Genomic DNA, 20306 nt, shown 5'->3' on the forward strand with positions numbered 1-20306 from the left:
TTAATATGAATCACTAGTGACTAGCTAAATTCAAAATGCAGTATGTTAAAAAATATTAAAACTGTTTCTTCTAAAACATAGATCAAATATGATTCCATAAACTGTAAGCCAGCAAAGACTCTATTAGTCCACTACAAATTTAAAAGTCTTAAATTACTGCCTTGTTTATGCTTAATAACTTTTCCAATGAGACATTAACCACTGATGAAAACAAAAGGATTTTTAAAATTCAGTGAACTGGGGCAGTTAGGTGGCACAGTGGATAGAGCACCCATACTGGAGTCAGGAGGACCTGAATTCAAATCTGGACACTGACACTTACTGTGTGACCCTGGGCAAGTCATTTAACCCCAGTTGCCTCCAAAATAAAATTCAATGAATTAAAAATTATTTCCCTAAGCAAACTCACAAAGTTCAACAGAAAAATACTTTTTTTTAAACTTTAATTTGGCAGATATCCCTCAATCAATGAGCAGATATTTAAATATACATATTTTTAGTATTTTCATAACACAGCATTGAGTAAGGATGTATCGTTTACATATAGTTCCCTCTGCCAAGTGTAAAGATTTTTTAAAAAATAACAACAAAATGAACCTGACATGTTCCCTAACTTCTAGTAGCTTTTCACTCTAAAAGACAAAACAAAAATTAAACTAGATACTGAATAAGAAATAGAACAAAAAACTAGTATGTATTATATTCAATCACAAAATATCTACCTTTTGGACATTTTCTGTCTCTGTCTTCACCTAACTTAATTTGAATATATATTCTTTTAGTCTATTACAAATGGGGAAACTGAAGAGGAGGGTTGGACAGGAGGAGAGTAAAAGGTCTTCTAATGCAGGAATAAAGAGAAATTTTTGATATTAATCTTCATTTTCCCTACTCTTTTACAACAAATCTATGTCCTTCTCTTATTCTTATACACTTCACTAGCCAAGAGGAAAAGAATCTAATTTAAAGCTACATTTACACGGACCCAGAGGAGAATAGGACAAGCCCAGAGAAATTTTCTTTGGTATAAGGTATAAATGAATTCCCTCAGAGATGACTCTGGGGTAAGCTTAAATGAACTTAGGAGATCTGCTACTTCATACACAGTATCTTTAATTCTTGATTCTCTTCCAGGCTTTTAGCTTACTTAGTAAATGAAAACAAATAAGGATTTTAATAACAGCCGTTCAGAGGAATGTGCCACATGCCTGCATAGGCACACACACAAGGCCACCAAAAGTCCTATCCCTGACACATTTCAACTCTGATACTTCAACAGGTTTTTTGTAACATTTGTCAGGGTAACTCTCATCTGCTCAAATAGTTCTGAAATAACAAAGATGTGGCAACACCCATCACAGAAAGCTCATACAGAACAAGCTGTGAGTTTAAGCCCTGGATTCCACACTTCCACCATTGTCGAAGAAGAGGCCTCTATCTAGACCTACTACATTGTGTCTTACACTACTAACGGTAGGATATGTTTTTGGAATTGTGTTCCCTTCCCTTCCATATCCCCCCACCCCAGGAACAATGATGGATCCTAGAAATATGCATAATCATTTGCGTGTTTCCCCTTTGGGAAAAGATTATGGACAGCAGCCACACTGGTAGAGCACCAAGGGAATGGTTAAAAAAAAAAAAAAAAAACACAGGCACGGGCCAGAAAGACTTCAAGAGAGCAAACCAGAGCTTTATAATCACTACTGAATCAGGACTTTGACTTCTCTTGCTTTCCTTAACAGGGCTTGGGTTTTTTTGGGGTGTGTGCATGTGTATGTATATGGCCTTGGATATAGCATGCATTTACCTAGTATGTTCAAGGTCTATGACAATAAAAAAACTAATTAAGAAATCCTCAAAGCCATATAAATTGTGGATACCCTCCCCCTCATAACCCTGACTGGAGATTTCCTAAGACTTTAAACTTGCCCTAGTACCAGGGCCAGAATCCATCCTAGACATAGTAACCACATACCCACACACACCCACACACACACCCACACACACCCACACACACACACATACACGTGTACTTCTTGCCTTATTCTGGATCCCTATCTCCATTGCCAAAGACTTTGTTTCTTTGCAAGATCTGTCCCCAAGATTATGTCATCTCAGACTATGAATCTCTTTTAAGTGTCACTTTTGGACAATACTTTTCACCACATTATTGGTAGTAACCTCACCATACAACAACATCCACAGTCTGAGTGGTAGGCCAAATGATCAAAACAAACTTTTGAGGCCTGCCCAAGAATGTTGTACACTCTCTCACCAAAGACAATCAGTTCTCCTTACCATTTACCGAAGGATATTGCTTTCATAATGAATGCACTCACTCAAAATGCTTCTTTGAAAACACTAGTTTTTGCCCTCAATATTTCACTATAATCAATCCCCAATGCCATCTCTTGGATGCCTGAGTAATACCTCCAGAATCTGGAAGACAATGAGTCAGACTTAAAACCAGGGGTGATGTGAGACTCAAATGAGTTAAGAGATGCAAAACAAATCCTAAAATGCTATAGAAACATCAATCAGTATTCTTATTCTTATTGCTATTAGCTTCTAATCATCAGGCCTAAAGTCTGGTGACAGCTTCATTCCCTCAGCATTCTACTTTATTCCTGAGTTCAAACAATGTTTATAAAACAGTACTAGGGATGTGGCAGTAAATAGTTAGTAATATAGTAAATAGTAAATAGCAACCTGGCTAAGGTGAGTCCAGGGGGCACATGTATGCACACACCCTTTTAAGTGTAATTTGCTTTATTAATACTTAAGCTTAGACAACAGACAAAATAATAAATCAAGCCTGGATTTGTAGCAATTTCTGAGGTATAAATGTTCACTCTGAAAACTTAACACTGTGAACTGGTTAGAGCTGGCTCTAAGACTCTCTGCTTATCACCCACCTTAGATACCACCAAAGCTGCTTAGACATAAGATGAAATCTATCACTGGATACTTGAAGAGTTCTGGCAAGAAGAAAGACAAGTAGTGGCTTTCAACAATAGACCTCTAATACAATTGTCCTTCTTGCAATTACAGGTAAGAGTCATTGGGACCTTCTCTGTCCATATTTTTTTGTTTTGGAACTCTGCCCCAAACACTTAAGGTTTTTTTTGTCTCAACTTTGCAAATTCTTGAGTATTTACCACGGCAACCTTCAGTATTAGCGGAGAGGCAAGGGGACCTGGGGTACTGGATTGGCAGTGTCAATAGAGGCAAATACAGGACCCAACAACTAAGGAAGCTATAGATCAGAGAACTAGCCCATAGGATCCTTCCCAGAACCTCCATGCCTATGAAATAATCAATTGCATCATGAGCACTCACACAGCCCTCATTCACCCCATGGACTGGGAAGGTCTTCCAGAAAGGGGCATGGTGTTTACTCCCAATGCTTCTCTTACAAGTTTACTGGTGTAATCAAAAGCAATCAAAGACAACCTGCAGAGGCAAGGAGCTGTCCACAGCTGAAGCTCCTGTAGGAAATGAAAAAAGAACAAGACCCAGCACCAAACTTTCAGGCTGAAAGGAATATTGGCATGGTCCCTGAACCAAGTGTGATAGTAATGGAATGTGGAGATTCCCCTGTATTGGGCTTGGTTTTCAAATTGATTGTATTAAAACCCAGAGCTTGTTAATCCCACCTGTGGGATGGACTTTTTGATGTGAAAAGAAAGTCCTGACTGGGAGGAGCTGGTGACGTAGATTTGGAGAGACACTAGAGAGAGGCGGAAGTTCTTTTTGGAAGCAGCACCTCGTGGAGAGAGAGAGACTAAGAGATTGCTGGTGGCCGCTTTGAATTGCCCTGGACTTTTGAGACCTGCCCCCTGAGCTGCCAAGGACTGAGGAGACATGGCTGTTTTGCTGGTACTTTGTCTGTCTGTTTTGATGTTATTTTGCCAGATTTGTCCACTGGTGAAAGACTGTCCTGTTGAAGAAGTCCTGGAACCTGGCATTTGGTTAAGAAGGCCTGAGACTGTCCTGCAGACAGAGAGTGAATACTGTCCACTGGTGAGGGACAGTACTGTTGTTGCAGGGGTCTGGAGACTGTCCGGCAGACAGAATGAATACTGTCCACTGGTGAAGGACAGTGCTGTTGTTGCAGGGGTCTGGGAGCCTTTCTGTTGGTTCAGAAGCCCTGAAGAAGGATTTTCTTGTTGTATGTTTACAGAAATCCTGGGAGAGGGCTTTGCTAATGTGTTCAGGGGTTCTAGGGCTGTTCTACAGACAGAGGATAAATTCATGAAGGGACTGGCAATGTATCTTATGGCCTTGCTAAGCCTTGTCTCTCCAGGAACTAAGATTGCTGAGAACTTGCCTCGTGTCTAGATGAAGAAAAGACCTCCATTTGGGTATTAAGTGCTGTGTTTAAACTTGATGTAACTCTGGGGTAGATTCAATTGTGATCCAGGGGTGGGGAACTTTTGACCTTTTTGTGTTCTATGGTTGAGCAAATGAATGTATTTTACTTATGTTTGGAAACTAATCTCCATTTGAGAAGAGGGGCTTTGTGGTGGACTTAATTAAGGTATAGCCTAGGGGTGGAGAAGTATTTGGAACAGAGACTTTGTAATTGATTGAATGATTGGAAAGTCCTGGGGTGGGGTAGGCCTTGGAGATGATTTAATCACACTTAGTAAATGCTGTATTTTGAATGATGTCATGTTTTGATCTTCTCTGTTCTGGGTTTGTTACTGAATAAAATAGAGAGCACCTATGCTGGTATTTTGAACCTGGGAAGTTGCCTTCTTTTGGCATTACATTACACCAAGCAAGTTTAATTGAGAAATATTTCTTTTTTATGAACTCAACCACCCTCAATACCGAGTTCCTGATACTGTTACATGACTTGAACACACACTTGCCTATTTTTTTTCTTTAGTTGCCAAATTACTAACTCACTTCCAGCTCTTGAAGCTTCTGTTTATCTGGTCCCCACCTACTTTTAACCCGTTGAGTAACTGGTTCTTCTGCTTTTATGACACTGCTTGCTTCTGGCCAGTCCTCCCCAGGATCATCATCCCTGCAGATGGCTCTCCCCAAACTAGACTATTTTTTCAGCACCTCAGCCTGTTTTAAATGGGAATAGTACACAGTGTAAGACTTTTTCAGCAACACTTTGGGTTTTTTTATCCCTTTCCCAGAAATTTCATATGGATTAAACCTGAATTACCTTTGATATGTCCTAACTATGACAAACTGCTCACTCACTGACTTTGTATTAAGAAGATTGTTCATTATGTTGGAATCTTTTGAAATGCTGCCTTCCCCTGAAGGGGCAAATACCCTTCACTTGCAGTGGCTACTTGGTGTTAGAGGTACCATCTGTATTGATGGAACAGAGGTTTTCATCTCAGTAAAATGAATGATGCAAAGACATGAGATTAAAGTCAAACACACATAGGGAGCTGTAAAGCTTTGTCTGCTTATTCTATAATCCCTAATCATAAGTCTGCAGAGCACCATCCACAAGCATTTTAAATACTATCTAGAATCAGAGGTACATCCTGCATTGAACAACATAAATTAAGCTTGAGGTTAGCTTCACATATCCAGGCTATACTCACCACACCCTCTGATTCTCTTTGGTCTAGGTGTAACTCATCTAAAATATTTTTTAAAAGATCTCTGACCTAATGGAAATATAGTAATGAGCCCTCTCTTCTTCAGTCCTTCACAACCCATTCAGGGAAGTACAAGTGCCCAGGAAGAACCTGATGTGAGTTACCCAATTAACTATCCCACAACCAAGGAACTACAATAACAACAAGTAAATGGGGCCACTTGGGATTAAGGCCAGATGGAAGACTGGATTTAGAAGGGGTTGTTTCAAGTTAAAATACAAACAAAAACTGAACATTCATGTTCACTTTGTAAGCATTGCCAGGTTTTGCCACAAAAGCATTGTTATGAATAAAGGTAAAAAGGAAATTAAAAAAAAAAAAGTGGTTGCTTCCCAAGCAAGTACTTCCTGAGCATCCTGAATAGTTTTAAGTACTTAACCATATAGCCTTATACAAGTTTTGTCTATTAGAGATAGTCACCCAAATAGTCAGTCTTATACCCAGACCTGCATGGGTATATACTTAAAAAAGGATTCCAATATTTGATTATTTTACAAAAAGTAAAGTGAATTTAAAAAGGGCAATCAATACATTATTTTACATCAGTTTTTGTGCAACAATTGCATTTTCTTTTCTAGAATTTTTGTCCTGAGAGTAGTGGCAAACTAGATTTTCACAAATCTTTTAGTTTGGAAAGACCACAACTGGTAATTTAAGAACAGGATATTACAGATGGCCCTCCTTCAGATTCTTCTCTGAAATAAGTTCTATAATAGTTCTAACTAGTTAAGCTTACTTATGTATGTACCAAAATGAAATCACAGTATTTACTTAGATATCTATATAGAGCAGAAACAATCTGCACCTTGGATGTTTTGAAATATACTTTGGTATTTGTGCATATGTTATAAATGGTGTTTAATGTTCCCAGACAGCCCACAAATGCCTGTTTACCCCTTTGCTCCTCTTTCTTCTACTTGAGCTCTCAATCGTGGGAGCAGGCCATAATGTGATTATAGGTGGGAAGGCAAAGAAAAGAAAAAGGAGGAAGAGAATCTTGCTCTTCATTTTGAGCACTAGGTTGACTAGGAGAAATACTAAAAGAGGTAATACTTATTTTGGGCATCCTCTCACCTACTGCTGTTTCTCTCTTCAGGCCCCTGGGTCTCTCAGAGTATCCTAAGTCCCCTGAAGTAGCACCTTCTCTAGGCCTTACCCTTGAAAAACTATATGCTCCAAAATGATCTACCTCTTCTTCCCATCCCTTTCAAAATGTCCATTTTCTCAATGAACCTGAAAGCATCACATTCACAGGCTCACAAATATAGAATCAATGATTTATAGTTGGAAAGGAGCTTCATTATCATCTCATTCAACACTCTAATTTTACAAATGTTGAAACCGAGATTCCAGAAGATAAAGGCCTTACTTTAAGACCACACAGGTAGAAAATAGGAGTGGGGCAGCTAGATGGCTCAGTGAATGGAGCACTGCCCTGGAGTCAGGAGGACCTGAGTTCAAATTCGGCCTCAGACACTTAACACTCACTAGCCAGGTGACCTTGGGCAAGTCACTTAACCCTAATTTCCCTGCCTTTACCCCTCCAAAAAGAAAATAGTAGGAGTAAATTTAAATCCAGAGGCTTTGATGCTAAATCCAAAGCAATATGATTAAATGTGTAAATGACACCACTTCCTCGTTCTCCCATTCTTTCCACGACAATGTTCATATTCCAAGAAAAATGCCTATTGTGTATAGGCTAGCACAGTAGCTCCATGGAAAGACCACTTAATAAATTTTTCATTGTTGACTGTGATAATGACAGGGCTGAAACTCCCTACTTCAACACATTTTGCATTTTTAAAGGGGGAAGGTTATTAACTCAAATGAAATTGGTGGAATTTCAGACAATAGGAACTTAAAATTTTTCAGGCTGCACAAGGGAAAGTACATTCCAGCAAAAGTACCACTGTAAAGTCCAGCAAAAGTACCACTGTAAAGGCCAACTGGGAGTCCACCCCCAGGGATGAGTATGTTTAAGAGATTAATCATTTTCATAGCTCTCTCCCTTTTTCCTAGTCTGTACTCAAACATTCTCTAAAGGCAACAACAAAACCCTCCAAGTTGCATTTTGTTTTGTTTTTCTTTGAATAGTAGAATGTTGATTGTTTTTATATTTGGGTCATGTGTAAATAAGTCTGTGCTGCCTGTACTTGTCTGGCAGTCTGTTATAGAAATTGCCCTAAGGACATTTTTCTTCAGTAGGGTTATGAGATAGGACATAAAGAAAAAGAGAGCAATCTTGACTTAGCATGGTGATGACACAAATACTAAACTAATATTATTCATTCAGACCTTGAAAACAACAGTTTAAAGGGAGATACTCAAGACATTGGTTTATCAGCTAACTCTCTTAAGTATATATGATTTAGTAGATAGAGGTATTCCTTCTAATAATGTAGGTGGCACAGTGAATAGAGCAGTGGGCCAGAAGTTAGGAAGATCAAGTTCAAACCAGCCTCTGAAACATATTACCTATGAAAACTTAGGTAAGTCATTCAATCTTTGTCTGACTCAGTTTCCTTATCTGTAAAGTGGAGATAATAATAGCACTCATCTCCCAGCATTGCTGTCAGGATAAAATGAGATAATATTTATAAAGAACTTAGCACAGTGACTGGCACATTGTAAGTGTTATATAACTATTAGCTATTATTATGATAACCCAGAAAGTAATTCTAAAGAGTTTCTATGGCTGAAAACTAAATTACATGACAAACAACCTGGCCATGTGAACTTTCCAGAACTTGGATAGTTGTCCCTGAGCAACAAACATGCATTTTTTTCCACCAGGCCCATACTCCAAGCTCTTCTGCCTTGGCAGGACCCTCCAAAGCTTGTACTCTTCAAGCATCAAAATGGAACTTTAATGGAAGACCAGCTCAACAGAAATAGACAGAAAAAACTCCTGTGGAACTGTCTGTTAAACCACTAAGAACAGTTGTAAAATTCTCAAGGGATAGCATCAGCTCTCTGACCTGCAAAGCTCCGTCTGTACCAGTATGGCCAGGGCTACAGATTAGGTTGTTTGTGGAAGAATAACTGCAAAGTCAAGTTCACCATAACCTTTTATCACTAAACATGGGTCCAGAGTGACACTGAAAAGAAACAGGAAGGATTAGGTCAGAGTCTAGTGTGATCATTAGGATTGACATTAAAGCTATATTTGAAAGGCTAGAAAGTGGGTAAGATGTATGAAAGAAAAAGCAATGAGATCACATGGTCAACTAGATGGATAAAATAGAGAACACATATATTTTGAAAAAAGAACCCAAAGTTATTTGCATAGGAAGTTCAACGATGTTAAAGGGTAATATGAATATATGTGTGTGTTTGTGTGGGGGGAATTTATAGAAAGAAGAGGAAGTATGTTGTTCTTTCTGATGAAGCCTTATTTTGATCAAGGAATAAAATTAACACCAAGATTAGGTTACAGCAGAAAGAAAGGATCCATACCTTTTTAACTTCTATAAATAGTTACAACAATGTATTGTCAAAGAATATGTCAGAAGCAAAAATAGCTGGTTAGGTCAATTTTTTAAAAAAGCATAACCTTGGAAAACTCCCTAAGCCTCAGTTTTTTCATTTTTTGATGAACAGTTTTCACAGGGTTGTTATAAAAGGAAGTACTTTATAAACTATACAAATGTGAACTGTCATCATAGTCAAAAAAGGTTTGCTGTCATCCTTCTAAGTGACAAAACATTAAGTCAAAAGTTTGTCATATTATCATAATGAAAAGTTTATTGACCATTATACACACGGAATTGTACAAGGCTCTCTCTCTCTTTATATATATATAGGGTGTTTTTCTTGAAATCTGATAATACAGAAACAGAAGTGAATTTGATTCAAATCCTGCCTCTTACCCTTAATACCACCTATATAAACAAAGGCATGATCATTTAACTTCTCTGATCCTCAGTTCCCTCATCTGTAAAATGGGAATAACAAAACCTTCAGTATCTTCCTCAACAGGGAACTATAAAGGACAAATGACATAATGTTTATAAATTGCTTTGAAAACTTAAAAGACTAAATACCCATTATTATTATTTATTTGCAGTTTTGTATTGATGCAGAAGGTCCTCTTTCACTTTAGAACATTAATAAATTTCTGAGACAATCATTGTCTCCCTCAGACCCCCCACACACACTCCACACCACCTAGGTATTTTTTTTTTAATCCCTGATGCTCTGCACACAGTAGGAATTCAATAAGTATTTCTGACAATCTCCTAAAATGCAAAACGAGGACAACAATTGCGATTTAATCCACTTAACTCTCATTTTGTCTAAAAGTTGTCATAAGAATAAACCATTTTACTCTCTGTAAAGCACTTTGACCCCTCAGATTAAGGCTCCCTTGGCTTTTAATTACATAGGAGTGAATGACTCTCTCAGATTAAGGCCCCCTGGCTTTTAATTACACAGCAGTTAAATCCTGTCAGCTTCTATCAAGTCTTCAGGAGCTAATCACAATCAGTATTGGCACATTTAAAACAAGAAGGTCACCAGAGGCTTTAAGCCCAAACCCAATTCCATTTCATGATGTTTCTAACAGGTTAATTTGTTATTATAATCAAGGTGTTTTCACTTCAGAACACATCAACCATGAAATCAAGCAACCCTCCATAATTTGTTCTACATTAATATGGAATAGTATCTAAATGCTATAATGTAATAGCAGACAAAGCCATGCTCCAGAAGGCAGGTCATTCCTTGTCTAGGAATTGATACCAAGGGAGAGAAACTTTTTTCAAAACAAACAAACAAACAAAAACAACACCAAAAACTGGCTATGTCAGGACAAGCATTCTATATTCTAAAATTTCTTATAAAGGAGGAGTTCACACAATCACAAGTTTTGGAGCTTCAAAGTATCATAGAAATAGAACAGTCACACTCATTTTATGGATGAGGAGACCGAGATCCAGAGAGAGGAGGTGATTGATTTGCCTAAGGTCACACAGATATAATAACAATAACAACAACAAATCGCATTTATATAGAGCTTTCAGGTTTGCAAGCACTGGACCTATTTACCCTTGTGCTTCACAACAACTGGTGAGGTAGTGCTATTAATATCCCCATTTTACAGAAAAGGAAACAAAGGCACTTGCTCAGGATCACAGCGTTAAAATGTCAGAAGCAGGATTTGAATGCAGGTCTTCCAAGACCTGCGATCTCTGTACTACCTCACTCAGCTACCTGAGATCTGGTATTCAAACTCAGGTACTCTGACATGAAATCTGTGTTTTTTCTACACTAATAAAATGAGTTTTTCCCTTACTTGATGTTCTGCATGTATATTTTTCTGTCATTCCTCCAGAAGAGTTGAAGAAGTGACCAAAAGGCTTTTTAACAACTGTGCTTAACTTTTCCCTTTTCTATAAAAGGAAGGGAATGAATAATGTTTAGCTTGGAGAAGAGGAGGAGGGAGATCAAGAAGAGAGAGGTGATAGCCGTCTTCAGATATTGGAAGAGCTGTCACTTGGAAGAGAGATTAGATTTGCTCTGCTTGGCCGCAGAAGGAAGCACTAGACCAACAGGGAGAAGTTGCAAAGAAACATATTTAAGGACTGATGTAAAGAAAAGCCCTATCCAGAAGTCAAACAGGCTTTTTCTTGGAAATAACTGGCCCCCCATTATGGGAAGGCTTAGGAGGAAAGTTGTCAAATAAATTTTTGTTAACATCTGGGTTTGACTAGCTGACTTTGAAGATCTCTTCCAACTCTTTAAGATTCTGTCATTAGATGATCTCTTTAAAAAAAATTAAAGGTCTTTTTTTAATTAATGAAAATCTATTTTCTTTTCCTTCTCAACCCTCTGGGGGAAAAAAAAGCATGAAAAAAGAAAAACAACTTTCCTGCAATAAATCTGCATAGTCAATCTAAACAAATTCCCTCATCGGTCATGCTCAAATAATATTTGCCTCATTCTGCACCCTGAATCCCTCACTTCTGTCAGGAGTGTCATGTTTTGTCATCGATCCTCTGGAATCATGGATGATTACTTGCATTGATCATAGTTCTTAGAGCTTTCACAGTCATTTGTCTTTACAATTTTGTTATTATATAAATTATTTTACTTATTCTGCTCATTTTATTCTTCACCAGTTTGTAGAAATCTTCACAATTGTTCATTTTTATGTTGTTATAGTATAGAGTTTTCTTTTGATCCTGTTCATTCTGCATTATTTCATGCCTTTCCATACATGTCTGAAATTATCTATTTCTTTATTTCTTATAATACAATAATATTCCATCACATTAATATACAGTTTGTTCAACCATTCCCCAATTGATGAGTATGTCCTTAGTTTCCAGTTTTGTTTTGTTTGCCACACAAAAAGAGCTGCTATATTTTTGTACATATAGGGCCTTTTCCAATTTCTTTGGTCTCTTTTGGATAAAGGCCTATCAATGACATATCTGGGATAAAGAACATACACGGCTTAGAAACTATTTTATGTACAATCTCAAATGCTTTCCAGAAAGGTTATACCCATTCACAGGTCTACAAAACTAAATCAATGTGACTTTTTCCCCCATAACCCCTAGAATACTATGTTTGGTTGTTTTTTTTTTTTTTTTGGTCATCATTGTCAATTTGCTAGGTACATGGTGTAATCTCAGAATTACTTTAATCTTCATGTCTTTATTTGGAAGTAATCAGGATCATTTAAAAATATTGTGATCAGAATCATTTAAAAATATTGCTGTAAATAGCCTTGATCACTTCTCTTTAGAACTGTTTGTTCATATCATAGACCATTTACCAATTGGGGCTCTAAGGTCCATTCTGATTCTATAATTCTTTAAATTAATTCAGCTTCCATAATCTAATCTCAGATACTGTCAAGCCATTTTCAGGTACCATAAGTAAAAATAGGGGATAAAATGTTGAACATAGAGAAATAAACAACTTCTAAATCACTCTTCTTGCAGCAGAGTTAACTTTTTTTGGGGGGTGGGGGGGAATCATATTCTATAAGTTTGTTTGAACACATAATATTCTACTTGTCCACAACTGTGAAAAATGTATAGATTCAAGTAATCCATAGTTGAAATCCAGGGGAAGGGTAAGAAAAAAAAAACAAGTAAAAATTTCGGAGCAATTTTCTTTCTTTTTTATAACTAAGCAAACAGTTGCTAATAGCAACTTTAACTCCCCTCCCCTGATTCTAAACCAGTAGAAGAACAAAGCCTCAATAGCTGTTTATGATGTTATTTTATAATATTTTTTCATGAAAGTCATCCCTATTATCCTATGTGTATATAACATGTAATACTCCATCACAAAACACACACGTAAACACCTGTAGTTTGAGTGAAAGAAACAGGCAAGCACTCAAACGGACAGACCAAGGCAGAGTGACAGCAATTCAATTCAAATTACAAATGTACAGAGGCTCCTGAGATGATGAAGCATAGCAGCACTGAAGTATCCATGTGAAGACCAATGACAGAATGCTTGCCACGTGGTCAACAGCTAAAAGGATTACATCATCTTCTTTGTGCAGTGCTGAACTATATGGGAGGCAAATGCACATTTAAGCACAACACGGAACCATTCTGTGGATACAATCCTGTTTCTTTTTAATGCTAACCCACCCTCTCTTGTCTAAAACATAAAGCATGCGCAAAAAGATGAAAATGAGACAATAAATATTTCAGTAATAAACTCATTGTTCACATTTACCATTTACTTCTCACTAAACTCCTTCCCTTCCTCCCTCCCTCATTCCTAAAGAAAAGAGCGTAACCAGATGGGGAACATCCATCTCTTAACAATGTAGTTAAAAACTAAAGTGGAGAGCAAAAAGAAGGATCTTATGCTTAAAAACAAAAATGTTTAAAAACAGTCAGGTCATTCATTCCTATTAAAAGATCCATTTTAACTCTATGTAACTAAATTTATTTCAACATTTGGTATTGACCCTGTGATAAAATTAAGCAGCTCAAAGGTACACATAGAGTTGTGTGCAATGTACATGCTTCTGAACAAGTGCCCTTTGCTGCCTGACCAAAGAATTCACAAATTTCAGCTGCTTTCATCTAGCAAACAGGGAAAACCATCATTAACTTAAAAGGGTGTTGTTTCTAAGAAACACACTCACAAAATATGTTGTGAAGGCAAATGTGGGCAGACTTCACAGAGTAGCCAGGACACCATTATTCACCCTGGCAAGCAAGGTGCTTCTGCTAACATGATTCCTTTGACTAAAACACATGCAAATTAATCTTTCATAAAGGAATAAATGAAATGTGAACCAAAAGAATACCCACAATTTCTGTACCAAAAGCCCAAGAAAACTTGCTTATTTTAGAAATTGTGGCAAAAATTTCCCCTTTATCATCCATTTATATAAAAATGTTATTTACCTAATACATAAGCCACAAATATGATTTTAGCATGTTGGCATAAAGTTTTGTTGCTCTCATAAACCGAAGTTCTACAGAGTCATTGGGCTGACCTCATTGTTGTAAGCCTGTGAAACCTGGATGGTCTACTAGCACCATGCCAGGACACAGAATTGCTTCCATTTCAATTGTCTTAGGAAGATTCTGAAGATCACCTGGCAGGATAAGTTACCAGACACTGAGGTCCTTACTTGAACTAAACTGACAAGCATTCAAACTCTGCTTCTCCGATGGGCCACATTGTTAGAAGGCAAAACATATGCTTGCCAAAAAGACTGTTTTATGGAGAACTCACACAGGGCAAGCATTCACATGGTGGTCAGAAGAAGCGATACAAGGTTGCTCTCAAGGTCTCAAGAACTTTGGAATAGATTGTGTGACATGGGAGACACTGGCACAGGACCATTCAGCATGGCAAGCCCACATCAGAAAAGGGGCTGTGCTCTCTGAGCAAAGCAGAGCTGAAACAGTTCAAAGGAAATGCAGGATACACAAATTTGGAGAATCCACCCCAAATGTTCACAACGACTATTTGTGCCTAACCTGGGATAGAGCATTCTGTGTTCTTATTGGTCTGATCAGTCACAGTCAGGTACAATGAAACTTGACTTTTAGCATCGTGATGTCATTTTGGTCCACTTTGAGAATGAAGGACAACAACTAACAACCAACCAAACTATCTTATTCATAATAATCATTACAAAGAACACACGCTACTTGCAAAGTGCTTTATTTACGTTCTCTCGTGGATTCATTGGCTAGTTGGTAGCTAAAATATTTAGCCACATTTTAAAGACAAGAAAACTAAGGTTCAGAGAGGCTAAATCACTTGCCCCAGGTTACACAGCAAAGAAGTAAAGTCAGAATTCAAAATTAGGTGCTCAGCTTCTGAATTTAAGGCTCTTTCAATTATACCATAGGTAGTTCCAAAGCTCTCACGTCTATTATATCAGAAAACATTTAAAACCTCCCCATCAGATTCTCCTCACTTACGTGTTTCAAGAAAAGCTGAGTCTGCTACTATACAAAAATTGTATAGAATCTTCAGTCTTGAAAAATGCTCCCTAATTGTTTAACTTCAGTTACAATATACTACAGAGCAAGATCAGCAAATTCATTCTAATTAAATGAGATTAGAAATTTTAGAGGTTATGTTGTTAAAGGGGCATATTCATCATTAAACATGCATATATCCCCATAAAAATTATCATGAAAGCCTTCATCTTCACTACTCTTTTCACATCTCTTTCTTCTGCCTGCTCAACAGAAAAGCAAAATTTCTGTTGTTATTCTGTTGCTTCAGTCACATCCAATTCTTCATGACTCCATTTGGGATTTTCTTGGCAAAGATAGTAGAGTGGTTTGCCATATCCTTCTCCAGCTTATTTTACAGATGAGGAAACTAAGGCAAATAGGGTTAACTGACTTGTCCAGGGTCACACAGCAAGTAAGTGTCTGAGAAGAGATTTGAACTCAGGTCTTCCTGACTCTATCCACTGTATCATCTAGCTGCCCAACATTTCTACCAAGTAGAAATTGAAAGAGATAGTCATAATTTATCTTAATTTTTTTTTTAATCTTTCTACAGTTCTAGAGGCAATGTACTGTAGAGGACAGAGAGCTAGCCTCATGGTAAAAAAAAAAAAAGACTTGGGATCACTTCTTACAGGCTTAGACTAGTTATAAGACCATACATAGGTAAGTCACTTAACCTTTAAGTGTCTCCAGGCAATTCACCAAGACAAGTTGTATTTGGCATACTGATTCTCACATCATTCCCACAATTGCCTAATGTGTTAGAAAGTGCATGGGCCCTGTTTGATTTCCTGTTGCTATAACAAAGAAGGGGAAAATGCAAAAAAGTTATCAACTATGCACATTTTTCTTGCTAAAGTTCCAACCCAAATCTATAAGATCCAATTTAGTTTTTGTGAATGTCACCCTCAACAGAAAAAAAGTACAAAATCTTCATAATTCAGATTCTATTACTGTATAATGTATATGATAAATTTGGGGGTGTGGGGCCTGCATATAAAGTATGAGATAACTTTTTACCCTGCAAATTTTCAGTTCTCACTAATCAGTAAAAGGAACCTAAATGAGAATTGATAAGATTTTTCAAACTAATGCTTTGGGAAACCAAAGATTCTTTCAATATAATTTCAATTTCTAAGTTCATCAACAGGTTAAGGGATTTTTTTAAATATTTACAATAATTACAAGGTAACATAGGTCCAACTAACTAAAAATTTGTTAAAACATGCCACATTTGAATATCACAAAAACACATTTCTTAAATGGCCTTCCTTAAAATTACTGAGATCTTTTTGGTTTTATTTTGTTTTTCCGGGCAAAAGTGCCACACTTAAAAGAGGAAGGGAAGAATTGGATTCCAAAATAATTGTCTCGAGCTTCAGCTTAAAGGTTCAAATAATATTCATATTCCATACTTTGTCACTTATTCTGTTCCTCTGTAAATGGAAGTAGACTTGAAAATCCTCACCTAATTTAAACCCCATCATTTCAAATTTCAAATTTAAGGGAAACCAGGAGTAGAGATGTCTTTCCAAAAATCCATCTTATAATTAAGATACAAAAACCTTTTGATTTTTCTTATTTGAAAAAGCTTTACTGCATTCTGAACCTTAACCTACTGCAAATCTATTTAAAGAACTTGACTGTTTTTTCCTGAATGCTACAAAGAAGACAATGAAACAGTGTTTGTGTCCCAGATCATTTGACAAAGGAAATGTTTTAACTGAGAGAGGAAGTGAAATTTACAACTAATTTAAGTAAGCCTAGACAGTTGTGATTGCAAGAACTATTTTTCTTAAGTCATTAACAATGAGTTTTCATGAAGTTCTGTGTTCAATATACTACCTCAGTTGACTTCATTTTTTCCTGTCTGGGCTGAAGTTACTAATACTCTGTTACAACACTGACCCACCACACCTGGATTCAAGTCCATGTTACTAAATTAGAATGGTTCTCTCTCAAAAAACTGACTTCCAGGAAGCCAAGTCCTTGATATCCTCCTGTAAGTTACTGACCCTTCCTTATTAGGATATTTCATTTGTTGAAATGACAATTGTTTGAAAAATATTCACATAATTAGCCCTCAGGGAAAAGTACTTACTGAAGGCAAAGATGGCCAAAGATTGTCCTGTTTTCCAAGGAGCTAATTTACATATATCTGTTATGAACACTTTCAGACTCACAGTTGGGAAATCCTTAATCAGAGAACTTTTTGTGACTATGGGATGATTGTATATTGCCTATCTGTGGCATGACTGACAGAAACGTGGATTTTGGTTTCTCATAGCAAGAGGACCCTACCTTGAAGCAAAGAGGGCTGAGGCCAGATGAGAAAACACTTCAGAGCAGAATAAGGGAAGGGGTTAGAGTCTGCACTGGCTTCTGTCTAAAAGAAGACAGGCTTGTCAGCTGCTGTTGGTAGACAATCTAAGCTTAGGGATCAAAGAAGGGATGAACTGGGTACAAAGGTGGACAAATTGCTGCTGGGAAGAACATTTTCATACACTTCCTGATAGGTAAAAACCCCTCAGAGCCCAACCTTGGGAAAAACCTGGAAAAATTCTTTAGTCTCTGTTTTACTACAAGAACTTAACATAGTATGTCATCTAGAAGAAGCAATCCCTACCAGTGATGGATTAGAGATTCCCAAAGGGAAGTGGTCCCATCCATGAGTGAACTCTTTTACAGATTCTTCCTGAAAGGAACAATAGATATCAAGGCCCAAAATCTCGTAAATGGTAAGTTTGCTGCTACTTCCTCTCCATGTTCCCTACTCATGTGCTTCTCTTTTATGGTACAAGTTTGTGTGCATTGATGGGAGACTGTGTTACAGAATTACAGGGAGAATATTATGTTTTAATTATTGCTGCTTTACTTTCTATTTAGTATATGTTCCTGATGAAAAGTTCTTAGTGTCCTCACATATTAAATAGGGACTAAGGTGCTCTCATTTGGAGTAATTATGAGTAAGAGAACATTCCCTCCACCAGGGTTACCCTAAAACCCTGAGACTGAGCAGAGTAGTCATTCATCTGGGAACCTCCAACCTGTCAATACAAAGACATGTTGAATAAGCTAGCCAGTCCAGAGAGAGAGAGAAGAGAGAGAATAAGGGAGTCAGATGCCACACTCCATACCAAGCCCCTGTTGAACTTTTAAAAAGAATTCCTAGTTACAGAAAACATAAAACCACTATTCATTAGTTAGTTGGGCTCAAATGCTTTAAAAAAACAAAAAATCACTTTTTCAACAGCCTTTTCCACCTGTTGTTTTTCTGTAATTTTTGCTAACTGTAAACATGCTACCATGTATGATAGTGGGGTTTTTCTCAAAGTAACTTTATGATAATATACGATTGAATACTGGTTCTATTGACAAGTGTGGTATGCAGCTGTATAAGCCTCTTTTCACAGCAGGATTGTTCTGATAACAGAATCTTTTACCCAAATGGCCTCACATACATAACATCCGCCATGCTAAAAAATGACTATCACAGCCCCAAGAACAATGTGACTTATTTTTGATGACAGCTGCCACAAAATGATATGGAGAGTGAGAGGAGTAAAATGGGACTGTAACTCTTTGCTGAATATCAATCTTTGTTGTTGGAGCAAAAGGAACTAAATCATTTGAAAGCTGTACACTGAGTCTATCATATATACTCAAAAAAGTGATTGTGCTGAAATAAGAAACCCCAGTGAAAGAAGGTCTCAGCTTTATGGGATTTACTAGCACTAGGATTATGTCAATGATTTCAACAGGTGGACATGAACCATCAAAATAATATAGCAGTATAAATTTTAATATAGTCATGAAGATATAGCATGGTGTATCAAGCAAAGAACTGTAGATAAGTCATATTGGGGGAAGTCTTATGCACAATAAAGGCTGCATTTTCAGTGTCTCAGAAGATTCACAAACCTTGATAACTCTAAATGTTTCATATTTGCTATTTGGAAATTAGAGTAAACATTCATACATGAAAAATGGCACTTAAGTTCTAAAGTACTATAAGCCCTAGAGTTCAGATGTAATTACCAGTTATAAAATTGTTTCTATGGGGAAAGATAGTCTAATTTCCAAATAGTTGAGTTACAAAAAAATTTTTGGAATGAAATCCATTTATAAATTGGGAATTAGATATACACACATATGTATATGTATGTATGTATGTGTGTATGTGTGTGGAATGTCATGAAACTTTTCCCAGGAATGTTGTAAAAGTTTGGATTGAAAGCTTAGATTAAAACAACAATCTAAGCTCCTCCCAGATAGCCTTAAGGAAAACATCTCTTATTGTCTAAATACTATATACCTTCAGAGTAGTAAAGGTTTAGTAATTTTTTTAAATGACCCTTGCTCCATCTAAAGTCAAAACAAAAGAGCCAGAAATCCAATGTCCTTGTTTCACCACTTATATGAAGAATTAACAGATCCATTTCCAAAAACATCTCACCAAAAATGGCTTTTTTTTTCCTTTTGGAGGGCAATTGGGGTTAAGTAACCTGCCCAAGGTTACACAGCTAGTTTGTTTTGTGTGGGTATTAAGTGTCTGAGGCCAGAACTGAACTCGGGTCCTCCTGACTCCGGGGCCAGCGCTTTACTCACTGCGCCACCTAGCCACCCCCAAAAGTGGCTTATTTCAAAGTACAATATCTATATTTTTAAGATATAGTAAAATTGTGATGTTTAAATATGTAAGTTTTATTTTTAAAAGCATAAAAATAAAAACATAATCAATTTCTGTTGCTATACTATGTTTAATGATTTCAAAACGCTCTTGAAAAATAAATATTATGGCTAATATGGAAATACATTTCACATGACTTCATATGCATAATCAATATCATTGCCTGCCTTATCAAGGGGTGGGAGAGAGAAGGGAGGGAGAGAATTTAGAACTCAAAAATTTGTAAATGAATGTTAATTTTTTTTACATGTAACTGAAATAAATAAATAGATAAATTAGTGTCCTTATTTTAAATGAGGGAAGATATGGGTAAAATATTCAAGTGACTTTCTTAAATCAGTGATAGAGCAGCAAGAAACTTCAAATAAACCACTGGATAATAGTTTCTGCTTCTACTTCAAAAGCTGGACTTTACTCTGTCTTAGAAGCAGAATTTGTAGCATATGTGCCATTGCCCAGGAAACTATAGACTTAGGACTGATTTAAGAAAGTCACTTGAATATTTTACCCATATCT

General features: G+C 36.9%; 1 protein-coding gene and 1 long non-coding RNA gene across 8 annotated transcripts in view; one reads left to right on the top strand and one right to left on the bottom strand.

Annotated features, from left to right (window-relative positions):
- Window positions 1-20306, bottom strand: part of TRIO (trio Rho guanine nucleotide exchange factor) — a 534181-nt gene that overhangs the window by 359760 nt on the left and 154115 nt on the right. The window lies entirely within an intron of this gene.
- On the top strand, window positions 270-4747 carry LOC138171848 (uncharacterized). The gene is made up of 2 exons (XR_011170978.1): window positions 270-1473; window positions 2924-4747. It is a non-coding gene; the product is annotated as an uncharacterized lncRNA (long non-coding RNA).

Source organism: Petaurus breviceps, unplaced genomic scaffold (genome assembly GCF_028583685.1).
Source record: "Petaurus breviceps papuanus isolate PSGF00001 unplaced genomic scaffold, PetGlider_PUasm1.0 47, whole genome shotgun sequence".
In the NCBI taxonomy this organism is placed as follows: Eukaryota; Metazoa; Chordata; class Mammalia; order Diprotodontia; family Petauridae; genus Petaurus; species Petaurus breviceps.